Raw genomic sequence first — 17,184 nt, 5'->3', positions numbered from 1 at the left:
GGTGGGGGTGGTGGGAGACATGAGTGGGGGCCTGGTGGAGGCTGCCCCTGCACTGCTGGGGGGTGGGGGTGGTGGGAGACATGGGTGGGGGCCTGGTGGAGGCTGCCCCTGCACTGCTGGGGGGTGGGGGTGGTGGGAGACATGGGTGGGGGCCTGGTGGAGGGTGCCCCTGCTGGCTGGGGGGAGGGGGTGGTGGGAGACATGGGTGGGGGCCTGGTGGAGGCTGCCCCTGGTGGCGGGGAGGTGGGGGTGATAGGGGACATGAGTGGGGGCCTGGTGGAGGCTGCCCCTGCACTGCTGGGGGGTGGGGGTGGTGGGAGACTTTGGATTTGGATATTTTTTTAACTATGAATTTTTTTTGCCATGGAGCAATGGTTTTCTATTTATTTTTTACCTTCATTTACTTTTCATGGACTTGAACTTTGGAAGATATTTTTTCTTATTGTCATTTATTGATTTCATTTTGAAAAGAGACAGCCTGCTTAATTTTTTGATTATTTTACTTGTGTATTTTGGTTGATTTTGATAGCCATTGATGTTGTTTTTAATACATTATTTTGATTTTTTCATTCTTCAATGTGTGGTTTCATCTCATTGTTTTCATGCATTTCATGATATGGGTTTTCAGGTTCCCTTGCAACCATTGTGTGTGTGTGAGACACATGTGTTGATTTACATTGTTTCCATTGGAGTAGTATCATGGGCACATGTAATACTTGGTTGTGTCTTTGGGCTGTGGTGGCTGGCCATGAGGCACATGCTTGAGGATTGTCAGGGCCTGTGGGCAGGGGGACATGAGTGGGGGCCTGGTGGAGGGTGCCCCTGGTGGCTGGGGGGAGGGGGTGGTGGGAGACATGGGTGGGGGTCTGGTGGAGGCTGCCCCTGCACTGCTGGGGGGTGGGGGTGGTGGGAGACATGAGTGGGGGCCTGGTGGAGGCTGCCCCTGCACTGCTGGGGGGTGGGGGTGGTGGGAGACATGGGTGGGGGCCTGGTGGAGGCTGCCCCTGGTGGCGGGGGGGTGGGGGTGATGGGGGACATGAGTGGGGGCCTGGTGGAGGCTGCCCCTGCACTGCTGGGGGGTGGGGGTGGTGGGAGACATGAGTGGGGGCCTGGTGGAGGGTGCCCCTGGTGGCTGGGGGGAGGGGGTGGTGGGAGACATGGGTGGGGGCCTGGTGGAGGCTGCCCCTGGTGGCGGGGGGGTGGGGGTGATAGGGGACATGAGTGGGGGCCTGGTGGAGGCTGCCCCTGCACTGCTGGGGGGTGGGGGTGGTGGGAGACATGGGTGGGGGCCTGGTGGAGGGTGCCCCTGGTGCTGGGGGGTGGGGGTGTTGGGATACATGGGTGGGGGCCTGGTGGAGGGTGCCCCTGGTGGCTGGGGAGTGGGGGTGGTGGTAGACATGAGTGGGGGCCTGGTGGAGGCTGCCCCTGCACTGCTGGGGGGCGGGGGTGGTGGGAGACATGGGTGGGGGCCTGGTGGAGGGTGCCCCTGGTGGCTGGGGGGTGGGGGTGGTGGGAGACATAAGTGGGGGCCTGGTGGAGGCTGCCCCTGCACTGCTGGGGGGTGGGGGTGGTGGGAGACATGAGTGGGGGCCTGGTGGAGGGTGCCCCTGCACTGCTGGGGGGTGGGGGTGGTGGGAGACATGAGTGGGGGCCTGGTGGAGGGTGCCCCTGCACTGCTGGGGGGTGGGGGTGGTGGGAGACATGGGTGGGGGCCTGGTGGAGGCTGCCCCTGCACTGCTGGGGGGTGGGGGTGGTGGGAGACATGGGTGGGGGCCTGGTGGAGGGTGCCCCTGGTGGCTGTGGGGGGGGGTGGGAGACATGGGTGGGGGCCTGGTGGAGGCTGCCCCTGGTGGCGGGGGGGTGGGGGTCATAGGGGACATGAGTGGGGGCCTGGTGGAGGCTGCCCCTGCACTGCTGGGGGGTGGGGGTGGTGGGACACATGGGTGGGGGCCTGGTGGAGGGTGCCCCTGGTGACTGGGGGCTGGGGGTGGTGGGAGACATGAGTGGGGGCCTGGTGGAGGCTGCCCCTGCACTGCTGGGGGGTGGGGGTGGTGGGAGACATGAGTGGGGGCCTGGTGGAGGCTGCCCCTGCACTGCTGGGGGGTGGGGTGGTGGGAGACATGAGTGGGGGCCTGGTGGAGGCTGCCCCTGCACTGCTGGCGGTGGGGGTGGTGGGAGACATGAGTGGGGGCCTGGTGGAGGCTGCCCCTGCACTGCTGGGGGGTGGGGGTGGTGGGAGACATGAGTGGGGGCCTGGTGGAGGCTGCCCCTGCACTGCTGGGGGGTGGGGGTGGTGGGAGACATTGGTGGGGGCCTGGTGGAGGCTGCCCCTGCACTGCTGGGGGGTGGGGGTGGTGGGAGACATGGGTGGGGGCCTGGTGGAGGGTGCCCCTGCTGGCTGGGGGGAGGGGGTGGTGGGAGACATGGGTGGGGGCCTGGTGGAGGCTGCCCCTGGTGGCGGGGAGGTGGGGGTGATAGGGGACATGAGTGGGGGCCTGGTGGAGGCTGCCCCTGCACTGCTGGGGGGTAGGGGTGGTGGGAGACATGGGTGGGGGCCTGGTGGAGGGTGCCCCTGGTGGCTGGGGGGTGGGCGTGGTGGGAGACATGAGTACGGGCCTGGTGGAGGGTGCCCCTGGTGGCTGGGGGGTGGGGGTGGTGGGAGACATGGGTGGGGGCCTGGTGGAGGCTGCCCCTGGTGGCGGGGGGGTGGGGGTGATAGGGGACATGAGTGGGGGCCTGGTGGAGGGTGCCCCTGCACTGCTGGGGGGTGGGGGTGGTGGGAGACATGGGTGGGGGCCTGGTGGAGGGTGCCCCTGGTGGCTAGGGGGTGGGGGTGGTGGGAGACATGGGTGGGGGCCTGGTGGAGGGTGCCCCTGCACTGGGGTGGGGGTGATAGGGGACATGAGTGGGGGCCTGGTGGAGGCTGCCCCTGCATTGCTGGGGGGTGGGGGTGGTGGGAGACATGGGTGGGGGCCTGGTGGAGGGTGCCCCTGGTGGCTGAGGGGTGGGGGTGGTGGGATACATGGGTGGGGGCCTGGTGGAGGGTGCCCCTGGTGGCTGGGGGTGGGGGTGGTGGTAGACATGAGTGGGGGCCTGGTGGAGGCTGCCCCTGCACTGCTGGGGGTGGGGGTGGTGGGAGACATGGGTGGGGGCCTGGTGGAGGGTGCCCCTGGTGGCTGGGGGTGGGGTGGTGGGAGACATGAGTGGGGGCCTGGTGGAGGCTGCCCCTGCACTGCTGGGGGGTGGGGGTGGTGGGAGACATGAGTGGGGGCCTGGTGGAGGCTGCCCCTGGTGGCTGGGGGCTGGGGTGGTGGGAGACATGAGTGGGGGCCTGGTGGAGGCTGCCCCTGCACTGCTGGGGGGTGGGGGTGGTGGGAGACATGAGTGGGGGCCTGGTGGAGGGTGCCCCTGGTGGCTGGGGGGTGGGGGTGGTGGGAGACATGAGTGGGGGCCTGGTGGAGGCTGCCCCTGGTGGCTGGGGGGTGGGGGTGGTGGGATACATGGGTGGGGGCCTGGTGGAGGGTGCCCCTGGTGGCTGGGGGGTGGGGGTGGTGGTAGACATGAGTGGGGGCCTGGTGGAGGCTGCCCCTGCACTGCTGGGGGGTGGGGGTGGTGGGAGACATGGGTGGGGGCCTGGTGGAGGGTGCCCCTGGTGGCTGGGGGCTGGGGGTGGTGGGAGACATGAGTGGGGGCCTGGTGGAGGCTGCCCCTGCACTGCTGGGGGGTGGGGGTGGTGGGAGACATGAGTGGGGGCTTGGTGGAGGGTGCCCCTGCACTGCTGGGGCGTGGGGGTGGTGGGAGACATGAGTGGGGGCCTGGTGGAGGGTGCCCCTGCACTGCTGGGGGGTGGGGGTGGTGGGAGACATGGGTGGGGGCCTGGTGGAGGCTGCCCCTGCACTGCTGAGGGGTGGGGGTGGTGGGAGACATGGGTGGGGGCCTGGTGGAGGGTGCCCCTGGTGGCTGGGGGGAGGGGGTGGTGGGAGACATGGGTGGGGGCCTGGTGGAGGCTGCCCCTGGTGGCTGGGGGGTGGGGGTGATAGGGGACATGAGTGGGGGCCTGGTGGAGGCTGCCCCTGCACTGATGGGGGGTGGGGTGGTGGGAGACATGGGTGGGGGCCTGGTGGAGGATGCCCCTGGGGGTGGGGGTGGTGGGAGACATGAGTGGGGGCCTGGTGGAGGGTGCCCCTGGTGGCTGGGGGGTGGGGGTGGCGGTAGACATGAGTGGGGGCCTGGTGGAGGCTGCCCCTGCACTGCTGGGGGGTGGGGGTGGTGGGAGACATGAGTGGGGGCCTTGTGGAGGGTGCCCCTGGTGGCTGGGGGGTGGGGGTGGTGGGAGACATGAGTGGGGGCCTGGTGGAGGGTGCCCCTGGTGGCTGGGGGGTGGGGGTGGTGGGAGACATGAGTGGGGGCCTGGTGGAGGGTGCCCCTGCACTGCTGGGGGGTGGGGGTGGTGGGAGACATGGGTGAGGGCCTGGTGGAGGGTGCCCCTGGTGGCTGGGGGGTGGGGGTGGTGGGAGACATGAGTGGGGGCCTGGTGGAGGGTGCCCCTGGTGGCTGGGGTGTGGGGGTGGTGGTAGACATGAGTGGGGGCCTGGTGGAGGCTGCCCCTGCACTGCTGGGGGGTGGGGGTGGTGGGAGACATGAGTGGGGGCCTGGTGGAGGCTGCCCCTGGTGACTGGGGGGGTGGGGGTGGTTGGAGACATGGGTGGGGGCCTGGTGGAGGGTGCCCCTGGTGGCTGGGGGTGCAGTGGGACATGCGTTGGTGGGCAGTAGTGCAAGTTGACATGTGGGTTGGCTGGGGGGCATGGCCATGGTGGATGGGGTGCCTGCAGGACATGTGCAGGGTAGGCCCCTGTGGTGTGAGCCACCTGCAGGGGCTGTGGAGGGTGTAGAGGGAACACCTGGGAGGGCCCACACGTGCAATTCACGTGTGGTGCTCCCCGCGCACCCCTGTAATACACGTACCCTGATGGAATCACGTGTCGAACTTCCCCCGCACCCCGAAATACACGTACCCTGATGGAATCGCGTGTGGAACTTCCCGCGCACCCCTGAGATACGCGTACCCTGCTCGCACTGGCCCAATCGCGTGTGGAAATTCCCGCGCACCCCTGAAATACACGTACCCTGCTGGAATCGCGTGTGTAACTTCCCCTGCACCCTGAAATACACGTACCCTGCTGATATCGCGTGTGGAACTTCACGCGCACCCCTGAAATACACGTAGCCTGCTGAAATCGCGTGTGGAACTTCCCCTGCACCCTGAAATACACGTACATTGATGGAATCGCGTGTGGAACTTCCCGCGCACCCCTGGAATACACGTACCCTGCTGATTTCGCATGTGAACCTTCCCCCGCACCCCGAAATACACGTACCCTGCTGATATCGCGTGTGGAACTTCACGCGCACCCCAAAATACACGTACCTCTGATGGAATCGCGTGTGGAACTTCCCGCGCACCCCTGAGATACGCGTACCCTGCTCGCACGGGCCCAATCGCGTGTGGAAATTCCCGCGCACCCCTGAAATACACGTACCCTGCTGAAATCGTGTGTGGAAATTCCCGCGCACCCCTGAGATACGCGTACCCTGCTCGCACGGGCCCAATCGCGTGTGGACATTCCCCCGCACCCCTGAAATACACGTATCCTGCTGAAATCGCGTGTGGAACTTCCCCCGCACCCTGAAATACACGTACCCTGATGGAATCGCGTGTGGAACTTCCCGCGCACCCCTGAGATACGCGTACCCTGCTCGCACGGGCCCAATCGCGTGTGGAAATTCCCGCGCACCCCTGAAATACACGTACCCTGCTGGAATCGCGTGTGTAACTTCCCCTGCACCCTGAAATACACGTACCCTGCTGATATCGCGTGTGGAACTTCACGCGCACCCCTGGAATACACGTACCCTGCGGAAATCGCGTTTGTAACTTCCCCTGCACCCTGAAATACACGTACCCTGCTGATATCGCGTGTGGAACTTCACGTGCACCCCGAAATACACGTACCCTGATGGAATCGCGTGTGGAACTTCCCGCGCACCCCTGAGATACGCGTACCCTGCTCGCACGGGCCCAATCGCGTGTGGAAATTCCCGCGCACCCCTGAAATACACGTACCATGATGAAATCGCGTGTGGTACTTCCCGCGCACCCCTGAAATACGCGTACCCTGCTCGCACGGGGCCAATCGCGTGAGGTACTTCCCGCGCACCCCAGTGATACACGTAGCCCGCTTGCTGTGCTGGTACAGGGTTAGCGCAGCCCTTTGCGCTGGATTGGGTATATTGATGGCTTTTCCCTGCGTGAGAGGCGTTCTTGGGGGCGTAACTGGCGCTGCTGCAGGGTCGCTGCGCCACTGTGCGCCACGGCTGGTTTTGGTGGCTGGAATCCATGAATACGCTGTGCGCAGAAATGGATTTTAGCGCACGCGGCTGGCGCAGGGATTCGCACGCGCACACTGTGCGCCAGCCGGGTGCGCCACTTGTGCGCAGAATTCTATGAATTACCCCCTAAACCTTTTGGTCTCTCATGCCACTTCAATGCAGGTGATACCCAGATCGTCCTGTCTTTTTAAGTTTTCGCTGTTGCCATGTTCAGCTTTTCAATATCTGTAAGCTTCACTCTCTGTTAACATTACATGCCACACAACTTTGTATCTCCTCTCTGCTTCTATAAAGACTCTGCTACTACTCAGCCTTTCCTATCAGTATTCCAGTCTATGGACTTGCTCCCTTGCTCTCTGTCTCTGCCATTCACACTATTTTTCACCTTCCCCTATTGCTTCTATTTCTAACACCTTACGCTCTAATGCTTGGTTATCTTTTGAATCCTGTCTGTTGTCCGTTTCGTGTGCCTTGTCTTTGAATGTACACACAGCTTGGCACCTCCCTATATATCCTTCTTGGTTATGTATTGTGTTCCTGTCCACTCTCTACATTCCCAATCTCACTTTCTTCTATCTACCCCCAAGGTTAGACTGGGGCATACAATCTGTACAGGCACCAATGAAAAAGTGTCAGTCAATCACACATTACATTTCATTACTATCCAGAACACACTATTTGAGTACTTTAAAAAAGGGAGGGATAAGAAAATCTGTTGCAAATAATGAATGTGAAAACACGTTTGTCTATTGATATTGGTTAAAACTAATGTAGTCAGTCAAAAGAGTGGTCCCATCAAAAATCACTGGCTGGCTCTTCAGCTATTGCCCTATAGGCCAGTCTGAGCCTGTCTGCTCCTAAATCTCCATGTTCGGCCTCACAATTTCGATATTTCTCACTACTTGCAAAACTAACCCTTTCTGTTGGTTCTGTATAATATGATACGTTATTTATAACGTGCTTAATCGGGAATCGAACCTGTGGTGCTCTGTATCATTTTGCTTCTAAGGCAAGCACGTTGTCCCTTGAGCTAGCCTCCCTATCTTCTCTCCTTTCCTTTTGGCCCTCTCCTGAAGCTCACCTGTTGCTGTCATTATAATGGACAGTTTAGCACATCTTTTTTTTTTTTTATTGGATTGTTGGTTCTTTCTGTTCAGGCTTTGACGAAAGTGCTATGAATTCAAACATTAAAAATGAATTTCATATGGCATACCGATAGGAAAATGAGCGATGCTGAGGTAATTTCAAGAGCACTTGTTCCTCTAGGTCAACCATTTAGTCAGGTGGACCATTCCGCACGCAAACATCTTATTGGCCCAACTCTAAAACTATTTTCGCTGGGACTCGTATGCTTACTTGATACGTCCCCTTACAAGAACGATTCATCCATGCACACGTCATTCTTTCCTCTCTGATATGGCAATAACTCATTAAGGACGCAGTTTGGAATTTAACTTCACAGAATATTCCACATGCATCTGTTCCAAATGTCTTTCATCATTCTGCCAAACCTATATATCTATCACCGACTGCACTTTTTCGAACAAAAATAAACTTGTATCCTAAAATGTGCATGATCTTTCTTGCTTCCCCGATCCAGAGGAAGAGCAACATGAGGTGGAGCAAGCAGAGGTTTTATGATTCGAGTTGCACCTGGATATAGCAGCTACTTGCTGGGAATGTCTGTGTGGAACCTAAGCTGCCCTACTGGCAGAAGAATGCACTGAAGTGTTTGCTTGGGAAAGTCACCTCTCTATGCGTACAACGAAAACACTGTGCTCATTGCCGATTGCCAACCAGTTTTGGGTCATGTTTAGATAGATCACAGCACATAAATCCAAACATATTAATAGTATTATTATAACGTGTTTTCAAACAAAAATATCAAAAAAGACAGCATGTTTTGTTTAAAGGCAGAACATCCTTCCATGTGTGCTTGTATTCTTCTGAGCATGGCAAATATATTCATTTGAAGTGGCTCTACGGCAGAGCAGATTGGGATGTCATGTAGCATTGTCAAAGCAGCCTTGATACCGGTTAATGCGGTAACAGTTGTGCAAATGAGTTTACAATCGGTTGTGCTGACAAGAACATATGGATCTGTCAATCAGGATCTGTGTAGCTATTTTAAAACGCTTAGATTGAACCTTCAACGTATTGTATGGCTGGGTCGGGTGCTTATTTGGAAACCCGTACTTGATTACACGATTTAAGTCAAATGATGGGCACATTTTATAATTCTGCACACATTGCATTGGGTGAACAGACGGAATTATCAACAGCTCAGTGCAAACATGGGGTTCTAAGTGCAGTTACTTAAAGGAAAACAAGATATTTTCAAACCACCCTCTTTTGGATAGATCCAAAATGCAAATTTTGAATGAAATCCTATATGGAAAATAATGACTCTGAGGCAGAATATGTTATTTGAAAGCCTGAAATTTGAGGATTGGAGTTCATTGTTAAGTGACAGATATGTTCAGACTTGTCTCAACACTTATTTTGGTGACTTGTCAAACAACAATGTAGAACAAATCTGACAATCTGATTTTCAGTTATGGTATGTTTTGTGTTATGTTAAGCATATTTGATACTGCACCAGTCACTGCCATAGCCATCGATAGGCTCCCATGGGCTGTGGCGTATTGTTTCCCCACCAGTTCTATGCAGACCTTGCTCTGCAAAAGAAAACAAAAGGGAATGGCAAGGAGGGGGACATGGCAAACATACATGAAAGAGAATTAAGGTTAGGATGCAGTTTGTAACAGTATGCATGCATACACATTCAGTGTAAATGGTCATTGCATAGTGCTGATAAGAACATGACAAATGAATAATCGTTCTGAAGACAGGCATATGCTCCTGAGAAGAACTAACATTATTTAATGATTGCTTGATAAGTGTTCCAGCATACGCCTCAATCATGGAGATATATCTGTCCATTGAGTGTTACCGTTACTTGCCAGAACCCAGAAATAAACATCGTTGTCTGCCCAGATGACTGCCCGAAATGGGGGTCAAGAGTGGACTGGGTGGAAGGCAAATGTGGAGGATGATTCGAGAAAGAAAAAGCTGGTGTTGGGCTGTCTTTTAGAGTGCTATGCTTGCATGGACCCACATTTGAGGACTTGTACAGTGGGATTTAATAATGTAATTTTCTGATAATATATTCCACCATAATGGGGCACATTATCAGTTTGGTGGTATCCCGCCAGTAAATCCGGCGGGTACAACCAAACAGGATTACCATTATCGATGCCTGATCTGTCAGAATTTCCGGCAGGTTACAGGTGCCAGTAAGGGTAAGTATACCATTGCCAGTAATGCCGGCTGCTTTTTTGCCATTGTGGTGCACGACTTACCTCCAGCTCTTCGCTGACGGTAAATCATGCCACCCCACCAGCAAATTTGTAGTGGTGTTGCGAGAAAAGTGGCAGTAACGGAATTACTGTAATTTTGTTCCAACACTGCAAATCCTATAGTGAGCCCCATTGTCTCAGAGTGCAGATGCTGCAGCACTCAGGATTTCTTAAATGGAGCTGTTTGTATTGCATGAATGTCACCACATATGTTTATGACTCTCTAGTTGGTTGCATTGGACTATGTAAATTCATATATGGGATTTTATTGCCAGCATACAATATGCAGCATAGAAAAACAGCCAGGCCCAGCTTTTCAAACTGCAGGCATTATTTCAGTAACAGCCAGTAACAGCCAGCAGGCAAGTTTTCATAATACTTAAGAAAAAAGAAAAAAGAAAAAAACGTTAAGCATAATGTGCTGGCAGTTTAAAATAAAGAGGTGCACAATTTTATATTGAATGTTTCATGTGTGAACACTTCATTAGAATACATAACTGATTAACTCTGTACTAATTGCCTTACTAAAGTACTAATTTCAAACTCTCTAACATTATAATGCAATTTTCTGTGCACAGTGAAATGCAGTCTATGTTTTATGGGCACAGTTTGTAATTCATTTTTCCATGAAGAGGTGCACACTAGTGTTTTTTTCTTCATCTTGTGGAGAACAGAAATATGTAAAATGCAGGAAGGAAAATGAAACAGTTGCTTTACAAATTAAATCTTCATTGTCTTGAAAAACTAAGGTTGGCACAGGGCACATTCTTGTTCTGATTGGTAGGGATTGTAGGTGGATAAGCCACGTCAACAGAGGGCTGAATTAGAGTTTTCTTAAGGAATGAAGAGAAGGGAGGTGGCAGTTTGTGCTGGGACAAGGAGACGGATGGTGCCATATCTGCTGAACTCCATGTGGGTTGAGCGCTGGCTACGAATCTAATCAGTTGGCTGCTCCCCACACATATGGAGGAGTTTGGGTCTGGGTCTGCGAAAACAGCGAGGTCGTGCAGGGACTTCAGATTTCACCGACCTTGGTGAGTTAGTACCAAGTGCGGAAAAGTAGATTGCTGAATGTGTGTTGATACCATTTTCTAGTAGTTCAGGGAGTTAGAAAAAAATAAACTGTATGTTTATTTTTCTCTCTATGATCAAGGTGTTTGAAGATAAATGTGTTTTTGCAATATGCCTGCTTGTTTCTGTTTTCTTTTATATCTTGCAGGTGTTGCTGTAAATATCATGTGGTAAGATGTTTTGTGGTCTGTAATTGTCATTTAATACAGAGTACAGATTAAAAAAAAACGGAGCCTTTGGTGTCATTCATGCATCTGTAAATCATTTATATAGGGGAAGTACAGAGATGATGTTTATATCAGAACAATAGTGCATTTACCAATTTACCACTAAAGTTAAAATAGCAAACAAGAGAAAGTGAGTAAATATCTAGGAAGGTGTGTGTGTAAGTGTAATGAGTGATTCCTTCCTTGCATGCTGAAAGGAAGGAGTGTACACATAGATTGCTGGATGTACATAAGCCAGTAATACAAGCCACAAACCATAAGTGGCGGTCTGAATAAATTAATTTGGTTCTCTGAAGTGTCATAAGTCTGGGGGTTCTCTACAGACGACTAAAATACATTCTAATAGAAAGGAAAGGTTTATTTTATGATGTGGTTGTAGTAAGAAAAAAACATGCTCACCACTATACCACAGGAATAAGATCTGAAAATACCACAAAGTAAGATACCATTAAAATTACCAACAATACAAGCTAACAATATATAATCACCAAAATAGAGTAATACCAAACCCACTCTAAATGTAAGGCCAGTTTACCGCCAATTTACCACCAATATTTTTACAGTAAGAAAAATACTGCCAAATCCCGAATTTACCCCAATAAGACAAAATCTCTTACAGAAATGGTGCGTTGGCCGGGAAAGTCACTGTAGAGCATCTACTGGGCGTGGCAAGTGCGTTCCACACTACCATACGTTCATTAAAGGGAACTCATTTTGTGAGAGCAGTGTGAAACTGAAAGTGAATCTCAGAATGTCTCAAATTGATGCCACATTCCCAGAGTTGGTGAAATACTTGGAGGCAAAATTATACGCACATGGAACATTGTCATCAAATAATGCCACAGAGTGGCATGACCGTATCTATGGGGAAGTTCAGAAAGAACCATTGGACAACATTTTTGAAGAGGGTAGCATAATTCAAGTTTGTCTTCTGAGATTATTAAATGCTGCTGACAAACCTGCAGAGAAGTATTGTCTGATACGGCTATGTGCCAAAACATGGTTCATTTTAAATAGGTCTCTGCGAATGCAAGAAAATGATGCCAAGCTAATTAGCAGACTAAAAGTCGAATTAGATGGAGCTATTTAACAGGAGAAAAGGTTGAGAGCAGAACTGGAGGTATGTCAAAAGGACATGCAATCAAAGTGTAAAGAATGTGACACTCAATTGTCTCAAAGGAAAAAAAAACTATTTGAGGACAGTGAGCAAGAATTAAAACACTTGAAAGGATTGGTAGGTCACATTAGATAAGATAAGGACGAGGCTATTTTGGAAATACAAGTTTTACCAAAAGAGAATTTAGAGAAAGAAGGTGAGTTTCAGACTGTTGAACAAGAGATAGCTAAAATGTTTCAAGAAAGAGACAAGCGAGATAAAGAGTTTAATGAATGTCAAATACAAATGAGTGATATGCAAAATGTGATTAATAAGATGGGTGATGAAAACAATTACTTTCGTAAGGAGGCAGATCGACTCCTTAAAAAGTGCAAGGGTTCTGAACAGCAGGTATGCACTTTCATGTCCCAGGAAAGGCGACAGGGCACCACATTCAATGGGATTGAGGTGAATGCCATTTCTACACGGGGAGATAGTGCCTCACTGGCTGTGCCGGTGTCTGGACTTGGTTGCAGCGCCTTTGGGGGGTTTGACTCACCCATTGGGGGTTGCTTCCAATCTCACACACCTGGGACAAGGGTTGAACCACAAAGTAATGCAATTCCAGATATAGCGCCAAGTAGCCCTATCAAGATAATGAAATCAATTAAGGCCCTGATCAAACCGTTCAAAAAGGAGGTGAGTGCTGTATAGAGGACCACTTAGTAGCAGTGCACGATATATTTAAAGGCCTTCACATACCTAGGGAACAATACAGACAATACTTTCACTTCACTCTGGATGCTCCCACAGCAAGCATCATCGGTGGATTAAATGAACAACAGAACATGTCATGGGCAGAATTTGAAAAAGAGATTAGGCATTATTTTTCTCCATTCCAGTCATTACAGGAGGCAAAAACAGTTGCATACACGATTACAGCTGGGCCAAATACGTCCCCTCGACAATTTCTTCAAGACTTAAAAAGAGCGTTTTCTCGTTTTGCTGTATCCTTTGATCCCAATTCCAACAAGTTTAAAACTGCCTACTTTTATGGTTTGCAGAAAGACATTATACCACAGTTAGCCTGCGAATTTGATCGTGAGAAGTCCCTTGAATGGATTGTACACCAAAGAACAAAACTAAATGAAGTACTCTACTGTCAGGGTAGAGAGAGTGATAAAATGAAAGATACAGGATCAAAATCTAAAGAATCCTCGACAACAGTAATAGAGATCAGGTCAGCTAAAATGTCACTTGAGTCTGCTCAAAGTCCAGGTAAAAATAATGTGAAACCCGAACAGAGGGGTACTCACACAGAGGTTGCCGCTTCTACACTGATGTTTCAGTCACATGATCCTAGTAATAGGGAGAGTTACATTAGCCCAAGGTACTTAGGAGACAGGCCCCGACAGGATACCGATCCGACATGTCAGGCATGAACAATAATCAGAGACAAAATCAAGATCTAAGAAGTAATAGTCACACATGAATCAAGAGTTCAGAAACAACTCAAATAGGAATCACTCTCCTGAAAGATACCATAATAGATTTAACCAGGGGGAGAATAACCAATATCGTCATAGACCGCAAAGAGAAGATTCTAGAGAGATGGAAAGATTCCAGTGTATCGAGGCCCAAGTAAAAATGTTGGCTGAACAAATAGGAAACCTCTGTACAGCTCAAAAACAGTCATCAAATGAAGGGCAGAAGGTCATAGAAGCGACCTGGTGGCCTCTGATAATAAGTGACTAAATATTCATGACACATGCAATGATAAAAAGACAGATTCCCCTGATGCGGTTTTGCATAATGACTCTGAGCTGTTTAATGATTTAAAAATGAAAAAACCTGCAAATGAATATGAGGCAGAAATTGCAAATACATCTAAAAAAGAGGTTTGGTTTAACCTGCAGTGGCATCAAACATTGGAAATTTGCACAAATGAAAAAGGAAAACAAGAAAAACATGAAATTCCAAAGGAACAAAGAGACATATTTAAGAAAGACAACTCATGCATGGTAAAATAATTGATGAGGGAGTAGATGAGAATGTTAAAACACCCTCCCTAGACAATCAAGATGCTAATAAAATACAGGCAGGAAGAATAAGTACTAAAAAGGAGGGTACAGATCAATCACCTGAAGAGTTCTTTGAGCCACAAATTCTCAAAGAAATTAAAAAAACTGGTATCATGCGAAATACCCACAAATGCTCAGAATAAGAAAATGACAACTTATCAGGTGGTGTTTATACACATATTCAGTTGGAGAATTGCAGTGTGAAATCTGATGAGCCCCGGATGGAAGAGTGAACAGTGGCCACATTCCAAATGACCACTGAACATGGGGAGATGAGTAAGGCTCAAATGGAAATGGACAGAAACGAGGGAAAGATGTCCTTTCATTTACCAATGTGCTTATCCAAGAGTGAGAAGGTTCTAAGAAAAGTGAATCCTGAAATCAGTAAGAATTCATACTCTTTGTGTGTATTAGAAGAAGTTGAAGACAGATATTATGCTCCCATTACTGTGGAAGAGAAGTGCAGTACATTTGCAATGATTGAGACAGGCGCACAGGACACAATTATGTCCAAAAAATTGGTAAAAATGATCAATGAAGGGACATCTCCACAGAATCAGATCAAAATGAGACAGAGTGAAGGCCCAGTACATAACTTTAACGGTGAGGAGGTGCCTATCGAGGGTGTCACTGAAGTTGACATAAAGATAGGACAACACAGAATGAAACAGAAGTATTGATCACATCTATTTGTGAAATTCCATTCTTGATGGGAACAGATTGCCTTAAAAGATTGTCTCCTCTCATTGATGGGGTGAATGGGGTACTATGGTCTTTAACCAAAAAAAAAACGTTAAGGTCTAAGAAAATAAAGTCACAAAACAGCAGCGTAAAGGAATGCCATACTGTTGCTAAATCAAATGATGCACTGGAAGTATACCTCCAGAATAGCTGTGTACCTAGTGTCACCGTTATTTTGATGTGTCAGGACAAAATGCAAAGTGAAAATGAAAAACAATCTGTGCAGGTTTATTTGAATCCTAAGAAGAAATGGCAAACTTAGATAGATGAACACACATTGTGCTTCTTTTTTAAAAGAGAAAAAGTGCAAACAGAACACCATCCCTAAAACAGACACAGACAAACACATCACCACTCTTGCTGAAATACATTTGGAAGATGAGCAGCCATGGATTCATATTGGTATAAATGGCCATTCTAAAATGATAAAAGCCACTTTGGCACTTGAACGGGAAAGGAGTTTTATTAATGAGAAACTACTTCAGAGAATAATGGAAAGGGAGGAGATCCTGAAATTTAGAATTAAAAACCAATACATCTCTTGTTTGAACAATCCAGATTATGAAAATCGAATTGCAGGAAGGTGTATGTTAAAGATTAATGTTGGACAAAAAAACATCTACCACAATGTGTGGATAGTGAGTGAAACACAAAATGATCTGTATTTGGGCAATGATATCATGCATAGGATGTGCATGGTGTTAGATTTCCTTAACCAAAAAATATAGTCCCGGCTAGGCGGGCCTGCACGCGAATTTGAAGACAAAAGAAAGGCCTATCATTCTACACAATTGGTGCCATATGCTATTGAACTACAGGTGAAGAAGGATATTACTATCCCTGCATTCACCAAGCAGGTTGCTATTACACTAAAGTGCAAGAATGGACAGCAAATGAAGAATTCTGAGGCATTTGTGTGCTTGAATGAATCCATGAAACAGCAAGGGCTGTATTATGAACATACCCCATTGATAAATGTTGGGGAGGGGTCCGTCAAAATTATGGTGGACAATAAAGGATTTCAATATGTTCATTTAGAAGAGAATTCTGTGCTAGGAATTGCCATACAAAAATCACATTATACTGCAGATTTCAATAATATGGTGATTGGAAATATCCCTGAGAGATATGTAGATGCACAGGGTGTGTTGCAAGAGTACCTGGATTCTCAACCCAAAGGGATCTTCAAGATTCAATCCGTGTACCCTTATGATTCCAATGATGCAGTGTGTTGTCACCAGGAGAATTGTATAGTATTTGACTTAAATGAAAATGAAACAGGAAATCAGCACATTGAAATGGAGGCTGATATGCCAAAGTATCTAAAAGTGGCAGCCTTGCAGAGAGATACAGCCACACAGTTGGAAGAAAGCACAGAGGTTCCTCCATTGGAGGATTTCCCCGAATTTTTAAAAATGGTAGAGGAGCAGATTCTGTTAGCAGATGCCTGCGATAGCAAAGAGGATAAGAATGAATTGAGAAAAATATTTATGGAATTTAAGGAAGTTTTTGCCAAAGATGCATATGATTGCGGCCTAACTGATTTACATGTTGCCACATTACCAGAGGGGTGTGGTAGAAATCCAATATGTGTGCGCCAATATCGTTTGCCACTGGCATGCTTAGAGTCATTGGCAGAGATAATTAAAAACTTGGAGTCTAGAGGAATTATCAGACCCATTCATAGTATCTCCAACACTCCTATTTTTGGTGTATTAAAGCCAAATGGTCAATGGTGTTTGTGTGCAGACCTGAGGGAATGAAATAAAAGAGTGCCAGTGTCTAGATGGCAGCTGCCATTCATTGATCAAGGCCTTGCTCAGGTGCATGGGTCAAAGGCATTTACCACATTGGATCTTAGATCTGGGTACTGGTGTGTGCCATTGGCAGAGGGCATTCAGAATTTATTCACATTTTCATTTGATAAAGCGCAATACACTTGGTCCAGAACACCATTTGGGTATGTCAATTGTGGGAGCGAATTTGGCATATTTTTGAGAAAGGCTATGCCAGATGCAGCAGAAAGAGGCACCATAGTTTATGTAGATGATGTCCTGATAATAAATGAACACTTAAAAAGTCATTTTGATGAAATTAGACATGTACTTAACCGATTACAAAAGGCGGGTGCCAAAGTGTCTTTACAAAAAGCCCAATTATGTAAGAAAAAGGCGAATTTCCTAGGCCATGAAGTAACTGAACACGGGTGAAATCCACAA

The sequence above is a fragment of the Ambystoma mexicanum genome, chromosome 9 (assembly GCF_040938575.1).
Source record: "Ambystoma mexicanum isolate Mex_15411 chromosome 9, UKY_AmexF1_1, whole genome shotgun sequence".
Taxonomy (NCBI): Eukaryota; Metazoa; Chordata; class Amphibia; order Caudata; family Ambystomatidae; genus Ambystoma; species Ambystoma mexicanum.
This window is presented reverse-complemented; position numbering follows the sequence as displayed.